The 6,803-nt window shown below is 36.9% G+C and overlaps 1 long non-coding RNA gene across 1 annotated transcript; it reads right to left on the reverse strand.

The window, feature by feature from the left end:
• Nucleotides 1-972: 972 nt before the first annotated feature.
• On the reverse strand, nt 973-5,553 carry LOC125617309. The gene is made up of 4 exons (XR_007348290.1): nt 5,237-5,553; nt 4,207-4,332; nt 2,350-2,441; nt 973-1,585 (listed from the first exon to the last, which is right to left on the reverse strand). It is a non-coding gene; the product is annotated as an uncharacterized LOC125617309 (long non-coding RNA).
• Between the last annotated feature and the right edge of the window lie 1,250 nt (nt 5,554-6,803).

Below are 6,803 nucleotides of genomic sequence, written 5' to 3' on the forward strand. Positions count from 1 at the left end.
GAGTGTCATAGCTAGGTGCCTTTTCATTGTGTGAGAAAGGAAGGGGGAAATAAAAATATTCAATAATTGCAAATATTAAGATGGATTTTTTTTTTTTTTGCAATTGNAAGGAGAGTAACTAAGAACAGAGTAGGGTCGAAGACCATGAGAAGAGGATTAACATTAAATAGGGATGAGAGATGGGAGGGAAAGGGAAAGAGAAGGGAAATTGCATGGAAATGGAAGGAGACCCTCAGAGTTATACAAAAGTAGATACAAGAGGAAGTGAGGGGAAAGGGAAAAATAATACAAGGGGGACAAATGAATGTCAGTAGAGGGGGCAGAGAGAGAAGAGGCGAGGGGAGGGGAGGGGGGATAGTAGAGGATAGGAAAGGCAGCAGAACACAACAGACACTAGTATGGCAATATGTAAATCAATGGATGTGTAACTGATGTGATTCTGCAATCTGTATTTGGGGTAAAAATGGGAGCTCATAACCCACTTGAATCAAAGTGTGAAATATGATATATCAAGAATTATGTAATGTTTTGAACAGCCAACAATAAAAAAATTAAAAAAAAAAAGTTATGAAGTAAATAACTACACAATACAAAAAAAAAAAAAGAAATGGAGAATCAAAAAGAAGTGATATTAAAAAAAAAAAAAAAGCAAAAACTGATCTGCATCTTGCCTCCAAATGAGTAAGATCATTAAGAGTGACCCTCAAAGAAAATCTAAAAAGAATGGCGAGGATGGTTTTGTTTACCAATAACAGAAATAACCTTGGCAAGTTTAAGTAACAAAGAGTACTCCTTGGAGGGATAACAGCAGAGTGATATTCAGCCAACTCACCTCCACATGGTTATCCTACATGTTTTTGGTTGGTTGGGGGTTTATGCTGCACCCTTTATTAAGCATTTCAGCCATCAGCCCTGGACACTAGAGTTCCTCATAGACTCCAAGGGCAAGATGCAGCTATGCCCCCCAAATGGAGAAGAGCCTGTGCATCATTAGTTTTGGCAACAAGTAACAGAAAATTCTGATTCAAACTGGCTTATCACAGGGATTGGCAAACGACAGCCTGTAGGTTGGCCACCTGTCTTACTGGAACACATTCACATGCATTCATATACATATTGTCTAGGGCGCTTTAGTGCTATAGTACCCGATTTGACTAGTTGGGTAGAGCCTGAAGTCTTAAAATAGTCACCATCAGTGCACTTTAAGAAAAAGTTTTAGTGACCCTGACTTCTCTAATAGGTCATGTATTATCTCATAGTTTGACTCAGTGTCAAGGTGAACTGAAAAATGCCATTAAAGAACCAGGCTTTTTAGAATTTTTTTTCATATTTTTATTGGTGCATTGTAATTATACATAATGGTGGGATTCATCATAACATATTCACATATGCACACAACAAACAATATAATTTGGTCAACATTGTTCCCCACTATTTCCCAAGGGTTTTCAGAATTCTTGCTGTGATTTTCAGTTGTTGTCCTCTTCCCAAAATACACTCTGCCGGTGGCAGGAAAGCTGATCATGGCTATCAGGGATATGTGCTTCCTTGTTCATGTCTAGCAGAAGAAAGAGTGATTTCTCCTCTAGGCAAGGAATATAAACCTTCAATCAAATTGGGCCAATTTAGGAAATGTGCCCATCATTGGGTCAATAGTTGCCAAGGATTGCCATACACATATTGTCTTAGCCTAATCTGTGACCCCCTCCAGGGATGGGTGGGCCTAAAATAACATCAGTATGAGAAATGGAGAATGGATACTAATAAGTAAGTTTGCAAGACTTTCCAGACAACCAAATACTGGAGGACTATGGGATACCTAGGACTCTTTTTTTTTCCTCCATCTTTAAATCTCTGCTTCTCTCTTTGACTTTGATTCATTGCTTTTTCTCATCACAACCTGGTTTCTTTCACTTGTCTCAGCACACAGCAGAAAAAAATTATTGTCAATAGCTTAGATTTTTATTGGTACAGTCTTTCAACTGAATCTCTCATTTTTCCATCTTATTTTCAAGTTCCTAGGGCAAGGTTCTGGATAGCCCAGCCAGAATCTGGATCATCCTTCAAACAAAAATGGAGTCATGTTCTAGAATTTGGAAATTTTCACTATATCCATGTGGACAGTAATAGAATGAGTTAATTCTGGAATGGGGTATTGAGCAGATAAGCCAATAGATATCTGCTACAGTAGGTTTATTTCTCCATGTCAGATTAAATAGTAGAATACTTTTCATTACAGGTGATTATGCACATGGGGATTATTTTTTCATTTTGAGAAACACGGATGCTAAAGAAGAGTCATTGGAATAGGATAATTTATCTTCTATATGAAGCTACAAATGTGGGTACCTGGTATAACATTTCTGTCCCTTCATCTGCAGCACTGCCCTTGTCCTAAAGGTTCAGGATGGCAGCTAGAGCTCCTGCACACATGTCCTCAACTGTAAGCAGCAGAGAGGGAAGGGATAAGGAAGGGACAAGAGGTAAACACCAGGTTAAGCAACCTTAATCCAAAATCTAAAATCTGAAATGTTTCAAAATCAGAAATCTCTTAAGCACTGAAAGGACCCCCCAAGTGGAAAATCCATTAATTATAATATTATATAAATTATAATTACACAATTATTAAAAAAATTATATAAAATTACCTTCAGGTTATGTGTATATGAAACATAAATGAATTTGGTGTTTAGCCTTGAGTCTCATTCTCAAGATATCTCATTATGTATATGCAAATATTCCAAAAATCTAAGAAAACATGAAATCCTAAACAATTATGATCCAAACATTTTGGATAAGGGATGCGCAACCTGTAATTCTTCCTCTTAGACAAATTGCATGGGAAATAGTCTCTTTTTTCTTTTTCCTGGACATCTACATGCTCAGCTTAAAAATCGGGCTTTCTATTGCTATGGAAGAAGAGATCACATGTTAAGGGACCAATTGCAGTCTCTGCATATTGATCATTCATTTTTAGGACACATAGGCTAAAAACATTTCTTTTTTGCTGATTTATTTTTTATTGACAATAATTGTATCTACTTATAGAGTCTGTTGTGATGTTTTGATCAATGTATACATTGTCAAAAGAGTCAACCAGCCTAACTAATTTATTCATCACCTCACCAGCTTGTCTTTGTTTTTGTAGTGAGAATGTTAAAAATATATTCTATTAGCAATTTTGAACAATACAATACATGCAATACAATGCATTGCATGATGAGAACAGTTAAAATAGTTTCTTTTTAACTCAGAAAGAAAAAAGATAGTTATGATTAAGGAACACAGAGTTTAGTAATAACACTTATATCTTGGACCCTGCTATTGAAATTTAAATACATTAAAGCAACAGAAAGATACACAAAACACAGCAAGTGTTTATTTATGTCATATATGGCCTATGAATAAAGGCAATGCTGTGTCCTAGTGAGGAATGTGACCAGTGCATGTCATTTTAGATAAATTTCAATCTAATTCTGTAGATGTTGTGGTATAAAGGAGGAGGATTAACATTCCATAAATTCAGACTCAGTCTTAGAATCATGAAATGCTAAAAAGCTATTATTTAAGCCCAAGATCCTTCTTCCACTGCTAAGCTATCAAAATGTAAATGTCCAGAATGACCGGGTATATTTGTTCAAAAAAGTGTTCCAATTCTGCTTACTACAATGATAGCTTGTAAGAACTCCAACCAAGGGTTTATAGCTTGCCTTTCAAAACATGATTGATGGTTCTAGCCTTTTCTTAGCAAGTTTCCTATGGAAAGAAGAATCACATAATCTTCTCCTTGCTACTGATGTATGTTTTTAATGGTGACTGCCACGAGTCTGACTCAGTCAGCTTGGATTTAGAAAAAAATAATAAAGCTCAGGTCTCATGCCTGTGAGTGAATAGGGAGTATAGAAAGGGATTTTTTTAGTACCTGAAAAGTTCCAGCAAAACTAAGCGTCACTGGTGAGGGTGTGCCAGGAGTACAGGGCACCACCCTTCCTGCACTTAGGGAGTGTAAGAGCGAGGACGTCAAGTATTATTTGGTGACAAGAATAGAACATTATTCTGAAGAATAAAGTGTTATTCAAATTCTACCAAAGTACACAGATGCTGTAACATGGTAATTATTCTAAGAAAGAAAGTTTAATTTAGAAATTACCTAACCTTTTGGGTTTCTATTTTTGATGACATTTGTAATATAAATGAGCAACAAACCTGTGTCTCTCAGTCTTTTACATCAAACTCCAAACCTGATTTGCAATTTTATTTTAAGATCAGCATCCCATTTTTAGCATTTAGTCTATGTTTCAAAGATTTAAGTCCATTCTAGGCCCAGGTAACCTGCAGAGAAAGAATGGAAAAGTAAAAGGAATGAATCCTGTTGTCTTCAAGCAAGGCAAGAGTCACCATGTCACAGTGTGACTGGCCCCTTCTCCTGCAGTGCTGCCCTTAAAGGTCTGGGCAGGAGAGGAAGTCACAGAATGACTGATGTTTACTAAGTGTTAGGACTTTGACCTTTCCCTGTGAACCAACAAAATCATCAATATAGCTTTAGTTACACTTAATTAAGTACATCCAGCAAACTCACTTTTCAATTCATTCCTTTGGCAATAATTTTTCAAGCATCTGTCTCCTCTGAGCTCTGTATACACAGAAAGATCAGAAGGAATCCCCAATCTCAAAGAATTTTCAATCCAGTGACAATGGTATTACTTTCATTTATTGGACTAATCAGCATGCATATAGGAAATTGACAGAAAATATATACAAAGGATCACAAAGTTAGATGGAATAACTATTAAATTCCCCAAACTTCCTATAATGTTGTCAAATTCCTGTAATTACATTCCTCTAATGTTTTTAATTTTAAAACACAAGAGTAATTTAAAACCCTAGTGTTAAAAATTGAGTGCTAAGTTTTATTTCTTCAAATAGTATTACTTTAAGTAATAGACCCTCCATTTTTAATAACACACGGTTGCTGTCTAAAGCATAAATCCATTATTTTAATCATAATACAAATTCTAAGTCTCATATGCTTAACACAGTTATTATAGCAAATCTACTTAAGGCCTCCTAGGAGGAGGGAAAAGGGCATGAGTGAGAATATTAGAGAATAAAATAGCTTATACAATTTTAAGTCTTCCAAGGAAAAGGACAGTGAGATGAATGACCCTTTTTAACTTCTGTACCAACTACATTATCATTTGCTGCAAACCCCCCATCACACAATGGTTAGGCTTACCAGAAAATATTCTTGAGCGGGCTCAGAATTGTTAAGTCATTAGTACTTGTAGTCTGCTTCGTAATACTGAGAATAGTACTTCTTGAAATGTCTCAAAAAAGAGAAGTGTTACTATAAGCACGTAACAGCTATAGCAGTCATCAGTCATCAAAACTGGTCAATGGTTTTACCCACAAACCAACTTGCTGTTAGAATCCCACCCGTTTTCAGCTAAGAAAACAGTTCACATGAATTCAAAGCCCCTAAGCGAGCTATGAATACTCAGCACTATCCAGATGGGACCTATGTCTTTTATTATCCATCAAAGAAAGTACAAAAAGAACATTAAGGAGTTGTTTTGACCATGAACCTGATCAAGTCCATCCTTAACTAACTGCCTTTTTGATTCCTCTGGAGCAGAAATACCAATGTAATGTGAATATTTTAAAAGGAGGTTACCAAAAAAGAAGGGCTGTAAAGAAGAGATGGTTATCAAGTTCTTCAAAAGCAACCACCGAAGTGAACAAACTGTTGTGGGTGCTTTTAATATGTAAGTACAAAATCATGTATGTGCTCATCTCTGTCACCAGGAAATAAGAGATAAAAATCCCCCTGAAGATTACTGAATCAACACAGATAGGACTTTTATAGACTTTTCACATTTTTGCCATTCCCATCTGAAGATATGAATTTTCATTTGTTCAAATATAGCTTTTTATTTCCTGTCATGTGGCAGGCACTGATCTATCTGGTGCTTAGAATAAATCAGTGAATCTGGGCATGGGCAACTTAGTAAAACCCTGTCTCAAAATTTAAAACAATATATCAATATAAAGGGATGAAGATGTACATACAGCTCAGTGGTAGAGTGCCCCTGAGTTCAATCCCCAGTGCCACAAAAAAGGAGGAGGAGGAAGAGGAGAAGGAGATGAGGGGGGTGGAGAGGAAGGAAGAGGAAGCAATGGGGACATCAATGAACAAAGCAAAGATCCCTGTCCTTATGGAGGTTACATTTTTAGGTGGAAGACAGAAAATATAAGCACAATAAGTAATGTCATTAGGACATTAGATGGGATAAATGTGACAGGAAAAGAAAATACTAAAGCAGGATAAGGAGTCAGGAGTGCTGGGTGTGCAGAGGTAAGATAAGTCCAGTTTGAAACAGGTGGCAGAGCAGGCTTCACTGGGGAGGTGAGAACTGAGCCAACAGTGAATAAGGTGAGGGTGTGGAGAGATACTTTCAGTGGGGCGGGGAAGGGGAGCATCCCAGGTGGAGGGATCAAACATGTCTGTGTTGGAGGAACAGCAAGGACACTACTGTGGCTGGGGTAGAATGGGTGAAGATGGGGTTAGCAGGAGTTGAAGCCAAAGAGATAATGGAGAGCAGGTCATTGGGACTGTGTCGACCTTCATAAGGATTTGTATTTATCCTGAATGAAATGGGGCACCATTATGAGTTTTTGAGCAGAGAAGAAAATGTGATTAACATACATTTTTGAAGCATCACTTCCAATTCTTGAAACTAGAACACAGAGCAACAAGAGTAGAATCAGACCTGTTGGGAAGCTATTGTAATAATCTAAGAGGT

Source organism: Marmota marmota, unplaced genomic scaffold, assembly GCF_001458135.2.
Source record: "Marmota marmota marmota unplaced genomic scaffold, marMar, whole genome shotgun sequence".
In the NCBI taxonomy this organism is placed as follows: domain Eukaryota; kingdom Metazoa; phylum Chordata; class Mammalia; order Rodentia; family Sciuridae; genus Marmota; species Marmota marmota.